This window comes from Mauremys mutica, unplaced genomic scaffold (genome assembly GCF_020497125.1).
Source record: "Mauremys mutica isolate MM-2020 ecotype Southern unplaced genomic scaffold, ASM2049712v1 Super-Scaffold_100036, whole genome shotgun sequence".
Classification (NCBI taxonomy): Eukaryota; Metazoa; Chordata; order Testudines; family Geoemydidae; genus Mauremys; species Mauremys mutica.
The window spans coordinates 5,404,851-5,429,352 of record NW_025423256.1 but is presented as its reverse complement, the minus strand read 5'-3'; the positions used below and the strand labels follow the sequence as shown (position 1 = coordinate 5,429,352).

The 24,502-nt window shown below is 53.6% G+C and overlaps 2 non-coding genes across 2 annotated transcripts; one reads left to right on the top strand and one right to left on the bottom strand.

Annotated features, from left to right (window-relative positions):
- The first annotated feature begins 20,943 nt into the window (after nucleotides 1-20,943).
- TRNAV-AAC lies at nucleotides 20,944-21,016 on the top strand. Its single transcript has one exon. It is a non-coding gene; the product is annotated as a tRNA-Val (tRNA).
- Nucleotides 21,017-23,941: 2,925 nt separating this feature from the next.
- TRNAT-AGU lies at nucleotides 23,942-24,015 on the bottom strand. The gene has a single exon. It is a non-coding gene; the product is annotated as a tRNA-Thr (tRNA).
- Between the last annotated feature and the right edge of the window lie 487 nt (nucleotides 24,016-24,502).

Here is a 24,502-nt window from a genome sequence, read left to right as displayed (position 1 = left end):
CACCCCCTGCCCTGTCTCCAGCTAACTCCTGCCGCACCCCCTGTGGCCCCACCCAAAGCCAGCCAGCACCCACACACCCCCAGCCGTGCACACCCTGCCCTGTCTCCAGCCAACTCCTGCCACACACCCCTGCCTGAAGCCAGCCAGTCCCGCACTCCTCTGTCTCCAGCCCTGCCAACCCCTGCTGCACACCCCTGTGTCCCTGCCTGAAGCCAGCCAGCCTGCCCCACACACCCGTCTCCAGCCAGCCCGGCACCCCTTGCCCTGCCTGCCGCCAGACCTTACCTCCAGCCAGCCCCTGCCCTGCCTGCAGCCAGCCCTATGGCCACTGGTGCCTGCAGTTCCCAGGGCAGGAACCCTGCACACCTGCTTCAATGAGGGGGGCAGGGAGCAGCTGGGACCCACACATGCGCACACCCTAGGGTGACCAGACAGCAAGTGTGAAAAATCGGGACAGGGTAATAGGATCCTAGATAAGAAAAAGACCACAGGGGTCTCTGAGGTTTCCCTGGCCCCTCGCCCCGGTCCTGCCTGGCTGATGTCAGCATCTCTCTGTGAGGTCACCACCTCCCCACCACCTTGGACCAATAGTCTGAGGTCCTGCCAAAGGCCTTTGTGATGTCACTGCCACACCCCTCCCTTGTTGTGCCAATGTCCTGCCCCTGGCCAGGCACTTTGGAGGTTTGACATACTCCCTGTGGATCACCCCACTCAAGGAGCGTTTGTTCTAGGTACCTGGGGTTCTTTGCCAGCAGGAGAGAAGAGGTTCCTGCCTCCATTTTTGTGGCCTTAACAAACCAGGAGTTGTGCCCCAGTTCTCGTCTGAGATCCCTGAAAAAGAACATCTTCCCATCCATGAACAAGACAGGACCTATCTTTCAAAGGGGAACAAAGAGACCCCTGGGACTTACAGACTAGCCAGCCTCACTTCCATAGCTGGAGAGATACTGGAATATATTCTTAAACACTCAGTTTGTCAGCAGCACCTACAGGATAATTTGATTCTTAGGACAAGTGAGCATGGATTTGTCAAAAACAAATCATTCCAAACCAATCCTCTTTCCTTCTTTGGCAGGGTTCCGGGCCTAGTGGAGGTGGGTAAACAGTATGAATGATGATTTGGAAAATGGAGTGGAGAGTATCGTTCTAAAATGTGCAACTGACACCAAGAACTTTGGAGCTCAGGATTGGAATTCAAAACGCCCTTAACAAATTGGAGACTTGGTCTTCTTGAGCCAAACCCCATGGCTGGGCCTCTCTCTCTAGACTGGGCTGAAGGGAAACCCCAGAGCCAGACACTCCTCCTCCTGGGCCGTGCGCTCCGACGTTGAATGGTCAGATGCTGCTTAGCTCTGTCAGAGCAGCTTTGGCTGGGGGATTCTCCCAGCACTTTCCAATAGCGGGAAGGTACAAAATACCCATTTGCCTGCTGGGGACAGAGCCCTAGAGGGGGGAGCAACTTGCCCAGAGTCCCCCAGGAAAAGGAAAACAACCAGCACTGGAACCGATAGGAAACCCAGCAATGGAACTCAGGAGTCCTGGGGGGGTGCTAGGGTGACCAGATGTCCCAATTTTATAGGGACAGTCCCAATTTTGGGGTCTTTTTCTTATCTAGGATCCTGTTACCCCCCACTCTCTGTCCCGATTTTTCACACTTGCTGTTAAGACCAAAGCAGATTGTGAAGAACTTCAAAAAGATCTCACAAAACTAAGTGATTGGGCAACAAAATGGCAAATGAAATTTAATGTGGATAAATGTAAAGTAATGCACATTGGGAAAAAATAACCCCAACTATACATACAACATGATGGGGGATAATTTAGCTACAACGAGTCAGGAAAAAGATCTTGGCGTCATCGTGGATAGTTCTCTGAAGATATCCACGCAGTGTGCAGAGGCAGTCAAAAAAGCAAACAGGATGTTAGGAATCATTAAAAAGGGGATAGAGAATAAGACTGAGAATATATTATTGCCCTCATATAAATCCATGGTACGCCCACATCTCGAATACTGTGTACAGATGTGGTCTCCTCACCTCAAAAAAGATATTTTAGCACTAGAAAAGGTTCAGAAAAGGGCAACTAAAATGATTAGGGGTTTAGAGAGGGTCCCATACGAGGAAAGATTAAAGAGGCTAGGACTCTTCAGCTTGGAAAAGAGAAGACTAAGGGGGGACATGATAGAGGTATATAAAATCATGAGTGATGTTGAGAAAGTGGATAAGGAAAAGTTATTTACTTATTCCCATAATACAAGAACTAGGGGTCACCAAATGAAATTAATAGGCAGCAGGTTTAAAACAAATAAAAGGAAGTTCTTCACGCAGCGCACAGTCAACTTGTGGAACTCCTTACCTGAGGAGGTTGTGAAGGCTGGGACTATAACAATGTTTAAAAGGGGACTGGATAAATTCATGGAGGTTAAGTCCATTAATGGCTTTTAGCCAGGATGGGTAAGGAATGGTGTCCCTAGCCTCTGTTTGTCAGAGGATGGAGATGGATGGCAGGAGAGAGATCACTTGATCATTGCCTGTTAGGTTCACTCCCTCAGGGGCACCTGCCTCAAAAGTAGCTATGGTGTCCTTCAGGAGGCCTGTGATATGCAGGGGGTCAGATTAGATGCTCTAATGGTCTCTTCTGGCCATGAAGTTGACTAATTTCTGAAAAACTGAGTGTAGCATTGGGAGCAGCGTCTGATGTTTCCCTGTCTAGCCGGCTTGCTGCCTAGAACGAACGCTCCTTGAGTGGGGTGATCCACAGGGAGTAGCTCAAACCTCCAAAGTGCCTGGGCAGGGGCAGGACATTGGCACAGCAAGGGAGGGGTGTGGCAGTGACATCACAAAGGCCTTTGGCAGGACCTCAGCCTATTGGTCAAAGGTGGTGGGGAGGTGGTGACCTCACAGAGAAATGCTGACATCAGCCAGGCAGGAGAGGGGCGAGGGGCCAGGGAAACCTCAGAGACCCCTGTGGCTTTGCTGCAGCAAGTCTCCTTCCCCAGGTCTCTCTTTGAGGACTGAGGGAGTATTCGGGTTCACGGACGTGAGCGCCAGGAGGAATCTCTTTCGAGTTTTCTCCTTCCCTTTTAGTGATTTTACTAGAAAACAGCCGTCCCTGTTTAGAAGGTAAGAGCCACCCCCACAGCCCCCTGCCACCCCAGCCCTGGGCTCTCCCTCCGCCACCCCATGCCAACAACATAGGTTTGTTCTCCCCAGTCCGCCCAGGCTGAGCTGCTCCCGTTTATACTCCGTCTCCAGTCGGAGCATGCCCAGAGAGGGTGAGGGGGTGTGGCCTCTTCACCCCACATGGCACAGTTAACCCTAGCAGTGCCAGTGCAGGGTTGATACACCTCATCACAGACAGCATTTCCCAAGTGTTGGGATTAGCTAGGAGATCTCTTCAGGAGTAACCTCCTGTAGGGACTGGGTCACAAACACCTTGGGAACTAAATACCTGGGCCTTTTCCTAGTTCCAAATCACTTGCTGTGGAATTCTATCCCTGGATCATCTGAGACAATACTGACTTAAACAACTGAACTACCCTGTGACCATGTGCACTTACTTCGGTCAGTTGCACCCATTTGGGGTCTGCTGCTGTTCACCTTTTCAGAGTGGAGATTTAAACATATGACTGTTTCTTTGATAATATGTCCAGCAGCTTGGAGTATTCTCTCCTGTTGACTGAACTGCATTTGAATTTTCTCCATGTCATCATGCAGGGATAGGGGGGAAAACAAACCTGAAGTAAAAAAATGGTAATTTGTCTGAAATTTCCCAAAACTTCTGAGCTACATTCTGTCAAACAAAACTAACATGCAGTTATATGACCAAGGAGCCTTCATGAAAGATAGAAAACCCATATCATAGAGAGGTAGAAGACACTTTCATTTTAATTTAAAGGGAAATTCCAGACTAGGTTACATCTGATGTCTCAGAATCAGGATGAGAGATTCTCCCATGATCCACTGAAACCTGCTTCACCCAGCGCTTTCTCATGCATCCGACGAAGTGGTTATTCACTCACGAAAGCTCATGCTCCAAAAGTCTAATAGTCTATAAGGTGCCACAGGATTCTTTGCTGCTTTCACAGATCCAGACTAACACGGCTACCCCTCTGATACCTCTCTCATTGATGTTATTTACAGGAGTTTTAGCACCTTCATAACGGGAGAAAAAACAGCCGACCTTCCCAGAAGCGGCTTTGCCATTGAGGGAAAAGGGGATTTGAACGGTGCTTGGGATCCATTTGAAATCCCCTTCCAAGTCTGACACTCATCTCCTGCCAGACTGACTCTGATTTAGGATCAAAGACGTACAAGCACCATTCCCAAGCATGGACAGCCAAGAACATGACCCCACCAGACATGTTGGGAAGCGAAGGAATACGAAGGGGTGAACTGTGCATGGCTCAGGCACAAGGTAACAGTTCTGGGGTGATGGGGAAGGATGGAATGTCTGAGTTGCCCCATCTCCTTCCAGTATTACACAGCCTAAAATGACCCTTATTTCCCTGACACTGCTCCAGCTCTTCATCATATTTAAATATATTTTAAATGAGAAAAAAAAGTCAACAAAATAACTGCTGTTCTGCACAATCCAGGGTAATTGAGAACAACTGGGAATGAGACAATCTGTCCTCAAAGAGGAACTTGACGTCTCTAACAGTAACTTTGCACTGGCAGGAGGAGTACAAATGTGAATCTCCACGTTTGTTTAGACAAGGAAATGTGACGGTGATTAGGTCAGATCAGGAGGAAATGTGCTAGATAACCCCATTGACTATCAATAGCCCATGTCTTTACTGCAAGAATAGCTGTCTTATTACATCAGGAAAGTGAACTCAAGCTAGCTAACTCCATGGCAACCACAGTGATGAGACCCAGGTAGATTTTATCTCAATGTAGCTGGTTGAAGACACCCCCCATCTCCCCCACCTGGGATGATGGACATTCATGGTAGAAAGGACACCCACTCCCATGACTTGCAGGACAATGGAGTTGACACAAAGGACCACAGAATCCACCCCAAAGACGGGCAAGCTTCAAAACTGGGCAACTCATGTGTGGGAGTTGAGGGACTACAGTGTGCAAAAGATGCAAACAGCCTTAACACTCACTACCTGGGAACTGTCAAAAGAATTAAACAAAAAATCTCCTGACAGCTCTAGAGAAGGTTTTTATGAAGTTTATCTCCTTTACGGATTCTCTGATGTTTAGAAAGGCCTGAACTATGAGTGAAGCTTTTCCCACACTCGCAGCATTCATAGTGTCTCTGTCCGGTGTGGACTCTGTAATGTGTAACAAGGGTTGAGCTCCGAGAGAAGCTTTTCCCACACTCACTGCATTCATAGGGTTTCTCTCCTGTGTGGACTCTCTGGTGAGAGATGAGAGAGAAGAGGTGACTGAAACTTTTCCCGCACTCAGGGCATTCATAAGGTCTCTCTCCTGTGTGGATCCTCTGATGCCTAGTAAGGTTTGAGCTCCGAGAGAAGCTTTTCCTGCATTCGTAGTGTCGCTCTCCCGTGTGCGTTGTCTGATGAGAGATAAGGGCTGATCTCAGTAAAGCTTTTCCTGCACTTGCAGCATTCATAGGGTCGCTCTTCTGTGTGGATTCTCTGATGAGAGATAAGGGTATATCTCTGAGTGAAGCTTTTCCCCGCACTCACAGCATTCGTAGGGTCTTTCTCCTCTGTGTATTCGCTGATGCCTACTAAGGACTGAGGTATGATTGAAGCTTTTCCCACACTCACAGCATTCGTAGGGTCTCTCTTTCGTGTGGATTATCTCATGTCGAATAAGGGCTGAGCGGTAATGGCAGTTTTTCCCACACTCACTACACGTAGTCTCTCGCTTTTCCGTGAGGATTTTCTCCTGGGAGGTAGTTTCCTTGAGGTCCCTGTGAGTTCCCTGACAATTAATGGGTTCATCCACTCTCTCCTCTGAGTGGTTTCCCTGCTCTCTCTCTGGTCTGTGGTAATTTTCACCAGCTTTTCCCTGCTCATGGGGGCTGGACATGCTCCCTTTGGCTCTTCGCAGTAATTCCCCATGCGCTTCGGCGAGCTCAGCATCTTCCTGGTGAGGATTCTGCTCCTCGCTCTCCCTCACCACCCCATCACCTGCTAGAAGAGAGGAGAAATCTCAGAACTGGGGATGGAAAGGCAGAGAGCAAACCCAAGTAAGTGCTGGAGAGACAGAAAATAAAAATCAGGGACTGAACTCCCCCAAACTCTTCCCCACAGGGGACAATGGAGGGGATCAATTCTGCTCCCCACCCAGGACCGGCCTTTATGGGGGGGGCCGTACGGGTGCCCCACCCAAGGGGGTGCCGGGCGCAGGGTTTGGATTCCCACCTGACCTGCTGCTGAGAGGCTCGCTGGGCTGATGAAAGCGGCACAGGGAGGCAGATAAGCAGCTGCGTGGGGGAGTGGGATAGACCTGAGCTGCAGGGGGAAATTGGATGACCAGCCGTCAGAGCCAAGTGACTGCTCTGGAACAGAGGGGCCCCTCTCCGCCCTGCTCCACGTGTGCAGCTGCTGCTGTTCCTGTCCCCCCACCCCCCGTTCACCCTCGGAGTCGCCCCGTCCACCCCCGACTGGCAACATCCTCCTGACTGCTCTGCAGGGGGGAGGTGCTGATTGATGGCGGGGTGATCCCCCCCCCCAACCCAGGTACCCGATTTCCACTGAGCTGGGGTGATGGGACAGGGGGAATCTGCGTGTGCTGCTGCCTCTCTGGGGCCGGAGCTGCCGGCAGCTGCTTGTGTCTGAACAAGCCTAGTTCAGGCTCCTGACCCTGGGAACTTTCTTAAAGAGACAGCGCGCTCACTCACTCAGGCACAGACTACCTTCACACACACACACAGTCCTTTACACACTCCCTTCAACATACACACACTCTTTAATATCCTCCCCTCAACACACACACACACACACACACACACACTCAGTCCCCCCAACAAACACCCCAGGGCTCCCTGCATCCAGGTCACTTCCCCACCTGGGCGGTGCTGAGACATCAGGAGCAGCTGCTCTCCTGCCCTCCCCTTACACAGCCTGCAGGGAAAGTGACCTGGGTGCAGGGAGCCCTGACGTCGCTCCTTGCTCCCCTCTCCCAGCCCCCCAGGGCTGTGTGGGGCGGGGGAGCAGCAGTCCAGTGGGGGAGCGAGCGAGCAGCAATGCCAGCTGCTTTGTGCATCCAGGTCAGGTTCCCCACTTGGGTGCAGGAGGGGGATGCCGGGGTTAGAGGCAAAGGGGGCACAGTGCAGGGGTTGAGGGCACAGGAGAGTGGTGCAGGGGGTAGCAGGGAAGGGCTGCATAGAACCATAAAATATCAGGGTTGGAAGGGACCTCAGGATGCATCTAGTCCACCCTCCTGCTCAAAGTAGGACCAATTCCCAACTAAATCATCCCAGCCAGGGCTTTGTCAAGCCAGGCCTTAAAAACCTCTAAGGAAGGAGACTCCACCTCCCTAGGGAACCCATTCCAGTGCTTCACCACCCTCCTAGTGAAATAGTTTTTCCTAGTATCCAACCTAGTCCTACCCCACGGGAACTTGAGGTCATTACTCCTTGTTCTGTCATCTGCTACCACTGAGAACAGTCTAGATCCATCCTCTTTGGAACCCTCCTTCAGGCACTTGAAAGCAGCGATCAAATCCCCCCTCAATCTTCTCTTCTGCAGACTAAACAATCCCAGTTCCCTCAGCCTCTCCTCATAAGTCATGTGCTCCAGCCCACTAATCATTTTTTGTTGCCCTCTGCTGGACTCTTTCCAATTTTTCTACATCCTTCTTGTAGTGTGGGGCCCAAAACTGGACACATTACTCCAGATGAGGCCTCACCAATGTCGAATAGAGGGGAACGATCACGTCTCTCGATCCGCTGGCAATGCCTCTATTTATACAGCCCAAACTGCCGTTAGCCTTCTTGGCAACAAGGGCACACTGTTGACTCATAGCCAGCTTCTCATCCACTGTAACCCCTAGGTCCTTTTCTGCAGAACTGCTGCCCAGCCATTCGGTCCCTAGTCTGTAACAGTGCATGGGATTCTTCTGCCCTAAGTGCTGGACTCTGCACTTGTCCTTGTTGAACCTCATCAGGTTTCTTTTGGCCCAATCCTCTAATTTGTCTAGGTCCCTCTGTATCCTATCCCTACCCTCCAGCGTATCTACCACTCTTCCCAGTTTAGTGTCATCTGCAAACTTGCTGAGAGTGCAGTCCACGCCATCCTCCAGATCATTAATGATTGCGGCACAGGAGTGGAGTGCAAGGGCTGGGGTGAAGGGGGCACAGTGCAGGGGTTAGGGGCTCAGGAGGGGACAGGTGTTGGGGTGCACGAGGGGGGCAGAGGTTAGGAATGAAGGGGTGTAGGGATTAGGGGTGCAGGAGGGGGAGCAGGCATTTGGGGCAAAGGGACACAGTGCAGAGGTTGGGGGGGAAGGGAACGTGGGTTGCCTAGGGAGCCTATGAGAGCCAGGGGCACCAAAATGCAAGTTTGCCCCAGCTGCCATTTCCCCGAGGCCGGCCCTGCCCAAATCCCATCCAAACACTCAGTAGGAAGGGAGGGAGCTCCAGCCAAGGTGTCAATCATCATCTGTAGGAAGCCAGGAGTGAGATCTGCTGGGGACTGTCCTGAGCTCACAGAGTCTGTGTGGGGAATCCCAGCGGGTTCTCTCAGGCACTTACAGTTTCTGGGTTGGTTTAATGTTTCCTCACCTGTGCAGGGACTTCCCAGGATCTCGCTTTCCACTGATCCAGGGAGAGCCAGGGCCCACGGCTCTTCCCCTCGTTCCAGCTGGAAGATCACAGAGGGTTGGGAAACTGGAAACCCTGCTCAAGGGAAAGAAAACAAAGGAGATCAGGGGAATTCATAGGCCATTTATCATCATAAAAAACATTCTATTAGATTAACCCCAGTCCATTTTAAACAATAAAATCGCAGGGCCAGCTCCCCAGGTGCTCAAAGGTGCAGAACACTCTGCTCAGGAGGGATTTAACTATCCCCATCTTTGCTGGGAACACACACAGCCAGACACTCCTTATCAAAGAGGCTCCTAAAAAACAGAGACTGGAACTGCATTTCCCAGAAAGTGAAGACTCCAGACAGAGGGCAAGTGTCCCTGGCACTGCTTCTTGCTGACAGACAGGTCCAGAGCCAAAGAGAGAGTCTAGGGGAAGCTGGGAACAGGAAGCATGGGCTGGGGGGGTTCAGTGGAGTAAGGACCAGGAAGGGCAGGGATATCACTGAAGGCAGGATCTCAGCAGCATTAGATGTCAGGAAAGCACATCCTGTGGCATTAGGGAACCTAGCGAGTCAGGTATAAAGGGAGGGAGCATAAAAAACACTGTGTGGAGAAAGCTGGCAAATTAGATGGTGTAGTTCAAGAGCCACAGACGAATTCTTCTGCCAAAGGAGAATGTGAAAAATAAGAATCAGGCCATGTGACTTCAGGAGGGACAAATTCGAAGATCCAAAGAACATGCAGAGAAGAGAGACGGCGGCTCTTGCAGGTGGGGATGGAAAAGGAAGAGACTCCGTGGTTCATGGAGCCAATTAGTTTGTTTTATCATTCATTGATCATTGTTATGGTGATCTCATATGTTATTTCAGATGTAGTCACTGTGTACGAAATAGATTTAAGTTGTAGGCATAGACAGAAGTAAGACAGGTAGAGCCCTGCATGGATACAAAATTTATATCCGCCTCCGATCTGCGATCCGCAAAAATGGCCCATGGATATCTGCAGATTTTCAGGGCTCTAGGAACAAAATTTGGACCTGCAGCCGATCCACAAAGGAGGTCCGAATTCTCCACCAGGAGACGTGACCAAAGCAAAGGGCTAAGGCAATGAATCCTAAAATCTTCTAATATAGGCTGGAAGGGACCTCAAGAAGTCATCTACTCCATTCCCATCGCCCTGCGGCAGGATCAGGTGTAAATATGCCAGAAGTTTGTCTGACCTGTTCTTAAAACCCTCCTGGGACAAGAATTCCACAACCTCTCTTTGTAATCCATTCCAGCACTTCCCTATCCTTATCGCTGGAAAGGTTTTTGTATTACGCACCCTCAACCTCCCTTGCAGCAGATCAAGCCAATTACTTCTCCTCCTACCTTCAGTGGACGTGACGAACAGTTAATCACTGCTCTCTTATATCAACCCTTGACATATTTGAAGACTGTTCTCAGTTCCCCACTCACTCTTTTCTCAAAATTAAACATGCCCAGTTCTTTCAACCTTCCCTCATAAGTCATGTTCGAGGACCGGGAGGGCGCTTTTTCCTTCTGAATGGAGATGCGCAAGGTGAGGTCAGAGAAAAGGATCTTGGAGTAACTGAGACAGGAGAGGATGACTAAGAGCTCTAGCTGCGCAGATGGATATGAAAGGCCAATTGTTAAGGATGTTACACAAAAAGAAAATGCCAGGTGTAGGCACAGCCTGGATAGGAGGCCCCAGAGGGAGCTCCGTGACAAAGGTATTGCACAGTTATGGGCCTGAGTGACAGGCAGCACAATGGTGCTGTCTGCGGCGGTAGAGAAAGAAGGTGGGGGGAGGGCTTGGGGGAAATATTAAGAGCTTTGCTTCAGCTGTTGATCGTTAGCTGATGGCTGGACATCAGTGAGGAGATGAGAGAGAGAGAGAGGGGCTGAGATTTCAGTTGCAACAGAATGAGACAGGCCAGGAGCAGAGAGGCAGAACTGGGAGTTAGGAGCACAGAGATGGTAGCTGAATGTGTGTGTGCTGATGAGATTACCCAAAAATAAGGTGCAGAGGAAGAAAAGAAGAGGCCCAAGGACAGAGCCCCGTGGAACCCAACCAGAAGGCTGGAACGGGGGTCAGCCGGCTCATTCTAAAGACACTCTAATGCAGTGACTGAAGGAGGAGAAGGATGTGACTCATCATGGACCTCTTGATGCCACCCGGTAGAGGGCACAGGGTGCCTAATGTTTTACTAGGATCCCACAGACCAGGTACACGCATATTCGTTCACCCAAAGGTGTCAGGTGTGTGTCGAGGAACTAGTTAGGTAGGTCTTAGGTAGCTCTTAAAAGCTTTGCCAGTCCAGCTCTATTGTTTAAGGCTGTGAAAAAGTGCCCACACGCATGCGCACACACGCACCCTATCCAACATGGCTCTGCTGACCAAAGCTCAATTACAGACACAGCTATAGCGGCAAAAGCATCCATTTTTTAGTGTGGGTAGTCTCTGGCATGTCGGGGTGATGCTGAAACAGGGCAGAGCAGAGGTGGCATTGGGGGAGTGGCAAGAACCTTAACTCTGCATTTCTCCTTCTAAAAACCGAGGGGACAGGAACCCTTACCCAGCGAGGTCACATTCTCACAGTTCTCCTGCATGACATCCCAGTAGAGGGCTCTCTGAGCGGGGTCCAGCAGAGCCCATTCCTCCCTGGTGAAATACACAGCCACCTCCTCGAAGGTCACCGGCCCCTGAAAGAGCGAGAGTCCCACACTCAGTACCTGCTGCCCCCCTCACAGCCCCACTATTCATGGAGGAAAGGAGCCAATCAAATGGAAGCTCTGAGAGAGTCAGCAGAGTCCTATCCCCACACTGCTGAGAGCAGCCAGGAGACATCTGGGTGAGGGGACGAAGTGAGAGCCCCTTGTCTCTCCCAGCAGATCCACCACAGACCTACTAGCCAGAGGCTGATACAGGCGATGGAGCCCCCAGTAGGGTCCAGGCACAGCCCCATGATAGAGAACCCAACACCCTCCCCACTGCCAGCAGCTGTATGTGAGGGGCTGGGACATCTTCCCTAGACCTCCCTGCTGGGTGCCCCCTTTCCATGTCACACCAGCCTCTGGCTAGCAGGCTGAGGGGTCAGCACTGGAAATCTGGTCAGTTTTCCCAGCCCCGCCCAGGGAGTTGCTTTGTCTGTTTCCTGTTTCACAAATTAGGGAATTTTCTCCCCCAACACTCAAGTGTTTGTTCTGAGGATCTAGGCCCATGTTAACAAGTCCCAGCAGGTTTGTCACACTCTGTCCCCCTCCCTATCCTCACCCAGGGTATTCCCTGCTCCCCTCCAGACCTAACTCCCCAGAAGTTGCCACCTCTTCAGTATTTCCTGCCCCTCCCCCTCCAGCAGGAACCCACCAGCAACCCCCCAATAACCCCTACCTGAGCTGGTGCCACTGCAGCCATTTCTCCTGTCCCATGGGAGGCTGGGACGAGCTGGAGCGAGAGGTGGGCGTCATTCTGCAGCCTGGCAGGGCGAGAAGGGCAGTTGTGAAGGTTTCAGAACAGGCTTTAGATCATTTCACATCACGATTCCCCCAGGCCCCTTCCCTGGGGACAGAGATTGTAGATTCTGCCAGGCTGGGAACATGCTCAGTCCCCACAGTGCAGCACAGACCTGGCCCCCGGCCCCTCCTTTCCCCCTTGTGCTCCCCCCAGCAGCAGTAACCAACCAAGACATTTTGAAGCCCTCCCAGCAACAGGGTGTGAACCAAACCCTGGACCAGACCAGACCCAAAGGAGCCCCTTGGGGGGGGGGTCCCCCTGCCCCTGCCCCCAGGGCAGCGCACTCCTGCCGCAGGGGGAACAGGGAGAGTCCGGGGCTGGTTCTTCCTCTCTCTGCTCCTCACCTCGGTCACAGGGAAGTGACCCTGGGCAGGGACACTGCAGTCAGTGTGCGGGGGGGGGAGGCAGAGATCTGGGAACCTGCCCCCCCCTCTAATTTCTCCTCACACCCTCTCCCGTCCCCTCCCCCCCTTCCCTAGCGCCCTGTCCCGGGCTGGGAGCCGGGGTCACCGCCCCATTCCCGGGGGCTCTCTCCCCGCGGCTGCCCCGCTCCGCCCGTGCGGGGAAGGGGGCACCGGGCGGGGGGACCCGCTTCACCCCCCCCCCCGTTACCGGGCACAGCAGAGCCGGGGGGGGGGCGGCTCAGACTCGCTGCGGGAAGGATCCTCCCGGCCTCAGCGCTGCAGCAGCTCCGGGCCCCCGGGGGCAGCGATGCGGGGGGGGGCACTGCGCAGAGCCGGGACCTGCCCCGCCCCCCGGGCTCCGTCACCGGGAGCCTCAGCAGAGCCCGGGGTGGTTACTAGCCGGGGAAGCCCCCCCGGCCGAGCCTGGGAGGGGTTAATGCCGGGCTCCCCCCCGCACAGACCCCGCGGGGGAAGCAGCAGCTGCTCCGCTCCCAGCTCCCGATGGAGGCAGCAGCGTCTGGTCTCTCCGGAGCTGCCGGGGGCTGATGGTCCCGGTTCTTTGTTCTCCCTCCCGGCTCCTGCCTCCTCCCTCCCGGCGCCTCCCCCGCTCCCAGCTGCCCCAGCCCCTCCCCGTGTCCCGCAACCCCCCCCCGCTCCCAGCTGCCCCAGCCCCTTCCTGTGCCCTGCAACCCCCCCCCGCTCCCAGCTGCCCCAGCCCCCCCCGGTGCCCCGCAATCCCCCCCCGCTCCCAGCTGCCCCCCCCCCGGTGCCCCGCAATCCCCCCCCGCTCCCAGCTGCTCCAGCCCCTCCCTGTGCCCAGCAATCCCCCCCCGCTCCCAGCTGCCCCAGCCCCTCCCCGTGTACCGCAACCCCCCCCCGCTCCCAGCTGCCCCAGCCCCTTCCTGTGCCCTGCAACCCCCCCCCGCTCCCAGCTGCCCCAGCCCCCCCCGGTGCCCCGCAATCCCCCCCCGCTCCCAGCTGCCCCCCCCCCGGTGCCCCGCTATCCCCCCCCGCTCCCAGCTGCTCCAGCCCCTCCCTGTGCCCCGCCACCCCCCCGCTCCCAGCTGCCCGCGCCCCCCCCGGTGCCCCGCAATCCCCCCCCGCTCCCAGCTGCCCCAGCCCCTCCCCGTGCCCCGCAACCCTCCCCCCGCTCCCAGCCCCTCCCTGTGCCCCGCAACCCCCCCCCGCTCCCAGCTGCCCCAGCCCCTCCCTGTGCCCTGCAACCCACCCCGCTCCCAGCTGCCCCAGCCCCTCCCGGTGCCCCGCAACCCCCCCGCTCCCAGCTGCCCCAGCCCCTCCCTGTGCCCCGCAACCCCCCCCGCTCCCAGCTGCCCCAGCCCCTCCCTGTGCCCCGCAACCTCCCCCGCTCCCAGCTAGCCCAGCCCCTCCCTGTGCCCCGCAACCCCCCCGCTCCCAGCTGCCCCAGCCCCTCCCTGTGCCCCACAACCTCCCCCGCTCCCAGCTGCCCCAGCCCCTCCCTGTGCCCCACAACCCTCCCCCGCTCCCAGCTGCCCCAGCCCCTCCCTGTGCCCCGCAACCTCCCCGGCTCCCAGCTGCCCCAGCCCCTCCCTGTGCACCGCAACCCCCCCGCTCCCAGCTGCCCCAGCCCCTCCCTGTGCCCCGCAACCCCCCCGCTCCCAGCTGCCCCAGCCCCTCCCTGTGCCCCACAACCCCCCCCGCTCCCAGCTGCCCCAGCCCCTCCCTGTGCCCCGCAACCCCCCCCGCTCCCAGCCCCTCCCTGTGCCCCGCAACCTCCCCCGCTCCCAGCTGCCCCAGCCCCTCCCTGTGCCCCGCAATCCCCCCCCGCTCCCAGCTGCCCCAGCCCCTCGCTGTGCCCCGCAATCCCCCCTGCTCCCAGCTGCCCCAGCCCCTCCCTCTGCCCCACAACCCCCCCGCTCCCAGCTGCTCCAGCCCCTCCCTGTGCCCCGCAACCCCCCCCGCTCCCAGCTGCCCCAGCCCCTCCCCGTGCCCCGCAATCCCCCCCCGCTCCCAGCTGCCCCAGCCCCTCCCTCTGCCCCACAACCCCCCCGCTCCCAGCTGCCACAGCCCCTCCCTGTGCCCTGCAACCTCCCCCGCTCCCAGCTGCCCCAGCCCCTCCCTGTGCCCCACAACCCCCCGCTCCCAGCCCCTCCCTGTGCCCCGCAACCTCCCCGGATCCCAGCTGCCCCAGCCCCTCCCCGTGCCCTGCAACAACCCCCGCTCCCAGCTGCCCCAGCCCCTCCCTGTGCCCCGCAACCTCCCCCCGCTGCCCCAGCCCCTGCCTGTGCCCCGCAACCTCCCCCCGCTCCCAGCTGCCCCAGCCCCTCCCTGTGCCCCACAACCCCCCCTGCTCCCAGCTGCCCCAGCCCCTCCCTGTGCCCCATAACCCTCTCCCCGCTCCCTGTTGCCCCAGCCCCTCCCTGTGCCCCGCAACCCCCCCCCCGCTCCCAGCTGCCCCAGCCCCTCCCTGGTAACTGGTTCTGACTTATTTCCTTGGTCCTGAAAGAGAACAACAAGGACCTGAGTCTCCTCCCTGTCAATAACCCCCTGCTCAGCCAATCAGGGGAGAGACTGAGGACGGGAGGCTGAGGGTTCTCACCAGAGAGCCCAAAGGATGGCCCAGGTCACTGGTGGGGATCACTGCCCGAGCACTATTTCAGCCCTACATTTTTGGGTGGACCTCCCACAGTGGGAGCTGCAGAGCCCTCCCCCGCAACACACACACACACACACCTCCTGGTGTTGGGAGGGGACCAGGTAAAAGGACAAAGGAAGCAAGAGAAAAAGAGGAGGGAGGAAGAGGGGAAGCAAAAAGAACAAACCCTAATGTCCCCAGTGATTCTAAGGGACAAAATCCCAGGTGCAGAATAAAATTCTGCCTCCTTAAGCTTGTGTTTTCCATGCCTAGAATTCAACTGTCACCAGCTGGATCAGACTGAACAGGTTTCAAACCTCCAGGAGGCTCTTACCTTCTAAACAGGGACGGCTGTTTTCTAGTAAAATCACTGAAAGGGAAGGAGAAAACTCGAAAGAGGTTCCTCCTGGCGCTCACGTCCGTGAACCCGAATACTCTCTCAGTCCTCAAAGAGAGACCTGGAGAAGGAGACTTGCTGGAGCAAAGCCACAGGGGTCTCTGAGGTTTCCCTGGCCCCTCGCCCCTGTCCTGCCTGGCTGATGTCAGCATCTCTCTGTGAGGTCACCACCTCCCCACCACCTCTGACCAATAGGCTAAGATCCTGCAAAAGGCCTTTGTGATGTCACTGCCACACCCCTCCCTTGCTGGGCTAATGTCCTGCCTCTGGCCAGGCACTTTGCAGGTTTGAGCTACTCCCTGTGGATCACCCCACACAAGGAGCGTTCGTTCTAGGCAGCAAGCCGGCTAGACAGGGAAACATCAGACGCTGCTCCCAGTGCTACACTCGGTTTTTCAGAAATTAGTCGACTTTATGGCCAGAAGAGACCATTAGAGCATCTAATCTGACCCCCTGCGTATCACAGGCCTCCTGTATGACACAATAGCTACTTTGGGGGCAAACACATTCCAGAAAGGCATCTTGTCTTCATAAAATGACATCAGGAGATGGAGAATCCACCACTTTCGTTGGTAGCTTGTTCTTGTGGTGAATCATCCTCGCTGTTGAATTTTTGTGCCTTAGTTGTAATATGAATTTATCTGTCTTCACCTTCCAGCCATTGGGTCTTCTTATGCCTTTCTCTGCTAGATTAAAGAGCCCTTAAATACCCAATCTTTTCTCTCCATTAAGGCACTTCAATGAAGTCACCTTTCAATCTTCTTTTGATAAGCTAATCAGGTTGAGCTCTTTCAATAGCTCACTAGAAGGTATTTTTTCCAGTCCTCAGAACATTAGGTGGCTCTTTGCTGCCCCAGCTCCAATTTCACAACATCTTTTTCAAATGAGGACACCAAAACTGGAGGCAGTATTCCAGTATCAGTCTCGCTGATGCTGTGTCACCTCCTGTGAAGTTATTGATATAATCTGTAACTGTATAGATCACCATTGCGACCACCAATATTTGCAGCCAATATTACAGAGAAGTGGTTGTGTAAGGGGGTCTATGGAGAGGTTCTGACTGGCAGATTATAATGATGCTATCTCTAGACGTGTATCGTTTTTTGTAGTTGACGTTATGAATATTGGCTCTATGCTGCCTGTATTTCAAACTTGTGCTCTGCTTCAGGGAATGATACCTTTGTTTAATTGATGAAAACATAAACTAGACACTTAGAGGATTGGAACTGATTTCAGCTGATGGACAGGTTTGCTAGGTTTTTATGCATTTGGACAGTGAAATGTTGAGTTCATTCATTTCAAGCATCCTTGTACGGTGGAGCTCCTGAACATAATGGAGAATAGAAATGAAATTTTTTTTCAAGAGGGCACCTGGGTTTGAACAAAAGACCACTTGATCTACAATCAAACACTCTACCGCTGAGCTATACCCCCATTACAACAGGAGTATGGAATTGTGATCTCCAGGATTTTGAAGGACAGACCCTGCTTCATCGAGCTCCTTTGCCATTCCCAGACCACAGGTGGTTTTAAAAATGGGGTTTGATTAAACTTCTTAAATGTGGTAAACACCACAGCTTGCGCACCCACTGCTATAGCTTCTCCCCATGACAGAGCTGCTACCTCCTGGGGAAGTGGATTGACTACACCAACGGGAAAACTCTCCCCCCTCAGCATGGAGCAGTGGTTCTCAAGCTGTGGATCAGGAAAGCAAAGTGGGTCGTGACCCTGTTTTAATGGGGTCACCAGGGCTGGCATTAGACTTGTTGGGTCCTGGGGCTGAAGCCAAAAGTCTGAGCCCCCCCACCCAGGGCTGAATCCCTCAGGCTTTGGTTTTGCCCTCCCCCCACTGGGGCTCAGTCTTTGGCACTCCCCCCCCCAGTGGAGGGGCTTGGTCCCTCTTTCCAGGGCTACGTATTAAGTTATTTTGGCAGAAGAGGTTGCAGTGAAAGGACGTTTGAGAAACCCTGGCACAGAGCATCTCCATTACTGAGCTGCAGCAGCACAGACTCACTGTTTGAAACATTGACCTGGCCTTAGCCTCTGAATATGTCTAGGCTTGGCTCCCTATGGCACTGTTGTCAGCAGACCCTGGAAGTACAGCCATGGAGACACCACACACCAGCCTTGCCTAGCTGGCAAGGATTAAACCTTCACAGAAAGACACCCATGTTTTTCTAGCCCAGCTTCCTAAGGCCTCAGCCACAACCACTTAACACAGAGGCCTGTCTACACTCTGGTTCTGGTCTCACTGAAGGGTCATTACAAATTGTTTGCTCAGACCAGCTTCCCCAGCACACTCACTGCTGTGCAGCTCTGTAAGTGTGGCCATTGCTGAAGAGCAAGAATTCCTGCCCATTTCCCTACTGGCTGGAGCATGATTAGAGTGTGTTTGTGGTTAATGATGTTGCTGTAGATTGTTCATTCCCTGCCTTGGCAATTCAGACAGTCCCTCTTCCCATTGTATTGCCAGCACCTCTGGGAGTCCAATAACAGAGGCAGGTTTTCTCTGGGCATTGAGCTTTTGAGGGCGTTGGTGGCTCCTTTCTTTCCTCACCCTGGAGAAACTCAGCTTTTTATTCCATCCTTGCTGACTCATGGAATAACAACAGCAGCATGAAGAGGAGAGTGAATATCTCACTGCCAGGGGGAAGGTGGACGCATTCCCTCTGTCTGACCATTGCCATTGTGGGAGAGAAGGTTTCAGTGGAATCGAATGCCCTGGCTTAGACAATAGACACAGGGAGGTTTTGCTGTTCATGGATCTGTGCAAAGGAAATTGTGTGTCTGTGTGAAAATGAGGCGGGATATGAAATGCCCACGTGGTGGTGCCTAAGGCAAAAGGGAACCCTAGAGGATTAGAACAGGATAAGTTCTCAAGCAACACGTTTCTTACTTTGCCCATCTGTTAGTTTTGATGATTATCGATGGAAAGATTTTGCCATTGGGTCGTGTGTTTACGCAGAAATTGACATTTACCAACAAATACGTAATTCTTCCAAGCCTGCCTAGTCTGCCGGTGGTGAGTTTAGAGGGACACACTCACTCTTCCCACCCCCCATGCCAGGCCTGTGCTCTCCAGAATGTCAACTTCCCACAGAGCTGGGATCCTTCCCTCATCTCCCCCCAGACCACTGCCCCACCCCCACTTCTGGGGTCCCCTTCCAACACTGTCCAACTCCCCTGCTGGCAGGATCCCTTCCCATTCCTTTCATTTCCTGCCTCCCCTCTGAGCAAAAGCTCTGCATTGTTCCCACACTAGGAATTGAACCCAGGCTGCTTGGGTGAAAACCAGGACTCCAGATCACAAGACCATATGGGAACTTATATAGTCAATAGCACGTTTGCACATTCACACCCAACAATTCAAAGTAGCCATTCAAAAAACCTTCAAAAACAGACTTCAAAGAGAAATTGCAGAGTTACAATTGATTTGCAAACTTAACACCATTAATTTGAGCTTGAATAAGGACTGGGAGTAGCTGGCTCACGACAAAAGCAATTTTCCCTCTCTTGGTATTGACACCTCCCTATCAATTGGGGAGAGGACCACATCCACCCTGACTGAATTAGCCTTCAACACTGGTTCTCCCCTTGTACGGTAACTCCCGTCACTTCATGTTCCAATCTATATTTATGCCTCTATCTGCAATTTTCACTCCATGCATCTGAAGAAGTGGGCTTTTTACCCACGAACGCTTATGCCCAAATAAATCTGTTAGTCCTTAAGGTGCCACCGGACTCCTCATTGCTTTTAATTCTAAGCTGATCTTAACCCTTTCAGTACCCTTACAAACTCAGATGCTTCTCACCACAGGCTGGCTGGTGGCTTTTCAACCAGGCTCTCCCCTTTCATCAGCGCTTCAGTTGCTTGGTGTGGGGGTGTCTGTAGATGTAGGTGACAAAGAGGGATAAAGCCTGGCAAATGTCTCTCCTTTTATCATGTCCTTTCTTCCCTTATGGCTTTGCCCCCCCCACCTCTTCAGAGTCAGGTGAGCATCACTGCGTCTCTCCAAGCAAGTCTGAGCAATTCCCCTGGGGTGTCCTCATGCAGGTGAGTCATTGCATTGTAGCTCCGTTGCTGGGCAATGGCTGTCGATGGGTTGTTTGAAACCCTGTCCGGGTGTTGGTTACTTTCCTTGCTGTTGTCACTGGGGAGCTAATATTTGGCTGACTCCCCCACCTTGCAGCACAGTGACAACCACACTGCACAATTCTCATAACTTCCTATGCATGAATGGTCTACATCTATAGGTAGAGAAGTGACTTTCAGCAGATCATATCCTTTCCCTGATACCTTACAAGTCATGCTCTATATGTAAGATCACGATGATATGAAAATGAGGAATATGGTGGTTACAGCCGCTCCCCCAAAGGTATAGAATGTCACACTGAGATTCTATGTTCATTTGTTCTGTAACAGCATTACAGAGATCCAATGACTGACCAATGGCATTTCCAAGTGCTAAAATAGCAAGCGATGTCGGTCTCTCATTGGCCATCAGCGACTGAAGATGTGGTTTAATGAGCCGGAGCTTCAAGGTGAGGGTGGCTCTGTGCACTGCCTTCCGTTGCGCTGCTGGGCCCCAAGTCCCTGGTGGCCAATATGTGACGCTGGGAGAAGAGAGTGGGGTGGCAAGTGGCGGCAGGACTTTTGTCACCAGGGTCTAGCTGCCCAACTTCCTCCTGGTACTGCTGGCCCCCCGTCGCCTTCTGGTAACCCAGGAACTAAGGCAGGAATAGGGCGAGGAAGCAAGTAAAGCCGAGCAAGGAAGGCAAAAGTGAATCTTGTCTTCATGGGCCGCTCGCAATGACGTCCTTTTTCTGTGCCACAGCTGACAACAACATCCCAGACAGAAAAGCAGCAGGCCAAAAAGAAACCGAGCAGCTGCTGAAGTAGTTCAGTTGGGAGCGTGCTAGACTAACAGGCTCTTCTGTCCCCCTTTGTGCATGGGTGGGATGTTTTCTGAAAGTGCAGCAGTTCCTTTAACTGCCACGAGTCCCTCATTTCAGGCTATGCAGCAGGAAAAGGCAGCATGGGCTTCTGCACCGAGTTGGCCCACCTGACCTTTCATTCTTCTCTTGCTCTTTGTCAGCAAGGGGAAGAAAAAGAAGCTCTCCCTCAAGCTGGAGTCACAAGGGCGACGTAAGGACGACTTCCTGAGTGCCCGCTCCAGTCCTCTGCTCTGCCCAGCTGGCCCATTGAAGGGCTGTCACCACTTTCTCCAGGTTTGTCCATCGGTCTGTGCCAGGCTGAGCAACAGCCAAGCAGATGGAGTTTCTGTAGTGTAGTGGTTATCACGTTTGCCTAACATGCAAAAGGTCCCTGGTTCAAAACCAGGCAGAAACATGCTGGCTTCCTTTTGCCAGATCCCCTTGCTGTTCAGGAAGATGCTCCTCCTTCTCCTATTGGCCTGTCCGTGGGATAACTCCAACCCCCGCATGACAGAGGGTGCTGACAGCAGTGGAGAAAGCACCTTGGTGTCAGGCTGGAGAACCTAGAGGAGTGCGGCGTGTTACCTTTTGGAGCCTTGTGGCTTGGCCTCCTCTGCTGTTGGAGGTTGGCCGGTGGAGGCCGGCTCTTCCTCCTGGCCTCCTCTGCGTGACTTGCCAAAGGAGGAAGTGAGGCAGGAATGGGGCAAAAGAGGAAAGTCGAGCTGAGGAAGGCAGGGCAGAAGCTAAGCGCCTCAGTGCGGCTAAGTGGGGTTAGTAGAGCGTCACCATTCGTTCTGCAATGCCATGGACGTGCGGTTGGCTGCTGGGAGGCAGAATCCTGTGCCTGCCTCTTGGCTTCCCAGGGGTGGCTCCTTGCAGCCCAGGAGAAGCGAGGTTCTGGGGGGAAGGAAAAGCAGCAATGGCGAGGCTGAGTGGGCTCCTTTCTGGCTGACATGGTGGGCTGTGGGGGGTCTGGGAGTTGCCTGTAAGCCATAAGTGGACTTGGTGCAGTGAAAACCGCTGCTCCATTCTGGCTGACCAGGGGGCGCCATTGATGACATGGGAGTGGGGGCAGGGCGCTGGCTGTGAGCAAATGGGATCCAGGAAGCCCCAGCCTGCCCCTCCAGGGGCCCAGTCTTCTTCTTCTCTCCTGCCATGGGGATCCCGGCCTAGAGCCTGCCCAGCATGTGCTGCAGCTCGAGCATTAAGCCTTCGTGTGCGGCCTGTGCTGGAGCTGACCCTGGACCCCTGTGGGGCACTGTTGGGGGAAATCCCGACTGCAAATAATTCTGGCCACAAGATCAACCCATTGAGTCGAATGGGGCAAGCTGGAGGCCTGGTGCCTTAGTCCGTGGGGCCAGCAGGTGAAGCCATTTTCCTGCATGTGGGGGAGGCAGCCGCTGTGGTTCGCCCTTCCTGCTCTCTGCGCTGCTGCACCCTAAAATCCCTGTCGGCCGGCAAGATGGGCTGGGAGCCTGGAGAGAGGAGGCAAAGGGGTGGCCCGAGCCCCCTCAGCCCCTGCCCCTGCCCCAGGCAGCCCCCAGAGACCTGATGCCTCCCCAAGTGACACACGGAGATGTGCCAGCAGCGCTAAGGCGGCTCCCTGCCCACTCTGCCCCCTCCCTCCCTGCCACACTGCTCCTGGAAGTGGCCGGCATATCCCTGCAGCCCTGAGTGCAAATGCCACAGCTGACCGGCCCCCGTATCCCACTGCCTAGGAGCCACTGCCGGAGGGGAGTGTGTGCCAGTCACTTTGGGAGCTGTGCTGCCCGAGGTAAGCACCTCCACCCCCCGATCACCTCCTGCAGCCCTACCCCTGCCCCAGCACAGAGGCTCTCTGTGTCTTGAACAAGCACTTTCAAGGATTGGCCAAGAACTTCTGCTCTGTTTCTGTGAAAGAGACACAAAAAAGGGAGCCCAACGGACAAGTTTAGTTCGCAAGCACAAACTGGCAGGGCCAAGCCTGGATCTCTCAGTTACTCAGAAGGCTCTTCAGCCAGCTCTTCCCAAAGGCCAGTCTCTAGAGGCTTTTGTGACATGATGTACTTCTAAATAGCTCCCTGTAGCTCACATAGTCATCATTCATATATGGCTGTGATATGTCCTACCAACCATTCCATGTAAGTTATCATATGAAAAGTCATGATCTGCTGAAATCGGTTATTCTGTCCAAATATGTATAGCATGAGGGTGTGTGAAGTTATGCATTTTGCTGTTTGGTTGTTACTGAAATAGGCTATAATTTTGCTAGTGACGCCTGCCGAGGAGGGTGTTCAACAGCCATGAATCAGCAGAGGAATTGTAATTAAGGGATTTCCAATTCAGTGACAGATGCCCAAACACAACACTGTGGGGACCGCTCAAGTCTATGACTCAGTTGCACAAGACCACACCAGGAGGATTCCCCAACCTAGTGACTCAGCAGAGCCCACCCGGACACGTCTGGGCAAGTGTCTTCTAGACACTTGAACTAAGGATATAAAACAGCAGACTGTGGCATCATGTTTTTGCCTTTCTCCTCCCCCACCTATGCTGGAAGCAGCAGGAATCCTGAGAAAATGAAGGTCATCTGAGGACAGTAATCCAGGTTTTAGGGGGAATTCTATGTATTAAGGAGGGTAACATCCAGTAGGATGAGAAAATTGCTTGACCTAACTATTGCCTAGTGTAATAAGGTGTAAAGTTTAGATTTTGCTGTGGTCATACAGTGCTTAGTGCTCTGCGTTCTGGCCTCAAGAGCCATGGATGCAAGTTGAGTTATGATGACCTTTTCCTTGTTTCTACATTTCTTATGTGCCTCCTTCTTCTGACACTTGTCAGAAAAAACAACTGGTTTCTTTTGCAAGCATTTGCATTGCAAGGCAGAGGCAGTCCTCTCTGTTTCTGCAAAAGATTCACCAAAAGGTGGGAAGAGCAGACACATTTGTTAAGGCACTACTGGGAGCTGCATCTCTAACTCCACTTTACCTGGCAGGTGAGTCACCCAGCTTAGCCACGGTGCGACTCTCTGGGACTTTTCTCCCAACCGCTCCATTTTTCATCAATGACAATCAAAAGGAAGGTGACATGACATCTGTGTGTGAACATCTCCAGGGAATCACAAGGATGTGTGGCGCAGGCTCTCGTGTTGCAGCAATTGCAGTCGAAGCAACCACCATGCCAATGCCAGTCATAGCAGCATTTTCATCAACTCCAGGTTTGTGATTTGATTGTTTCCAATGCTTCTCTCCAAAGAAGCCTTTTCCTTAGCAAGCAATGACTTGGATATCAAGGGAGGCCTCTTCTGTTTCCTAGGAAGACACAGGAAAATGTGAGCAGAGGAGACAAAAGCCATACACCAAGGCACCACTGGGAGTTGAACCCAGGATCTCCTGTTTACTAGACAGGTGCTTTAGCCAGCTAAGCCATGGTGCCTGCCTGAAGAAAGCATTTGCAACTGTTTCATTTGATGGTTCAAGTCAACACCTGCAAATTCTAAAGTACAGACGTTCCCCATTTCCCTCAAGACTTGCAGACCTTGAGGTGTCTGGCTCTCTGTGCACAGAAAGCCACAGCTGAGTAGACAGAGGGCTTCTAACATGTGCCTCTCCCACCAGTCACTGTGATCATATAATGGTTAGTGATCTGTATTTCAGTCGCAGCAACCTCGGCTCAGTTCTGAGTCATGGTAACCTTTCCTTCAGCTCCAGACTTCTCATTTGCCACTTTCCATGTGCGGTGGGCTGTCTGCCCCAAACAAGCAGGAGAAAGATTAAGGCAGCCTTGTAGAGGCTGTGCAGAACCCAGCCTATCAAGAAAGGGCTTATTGGGAGAGCCAATCAGGAGAAGGCTTGCTGGAGCAGCCCATATATAAAGAGCTGCTCAGCACAGCAAGAGTTAGTCACTCCTTGGAGTTTGAGGA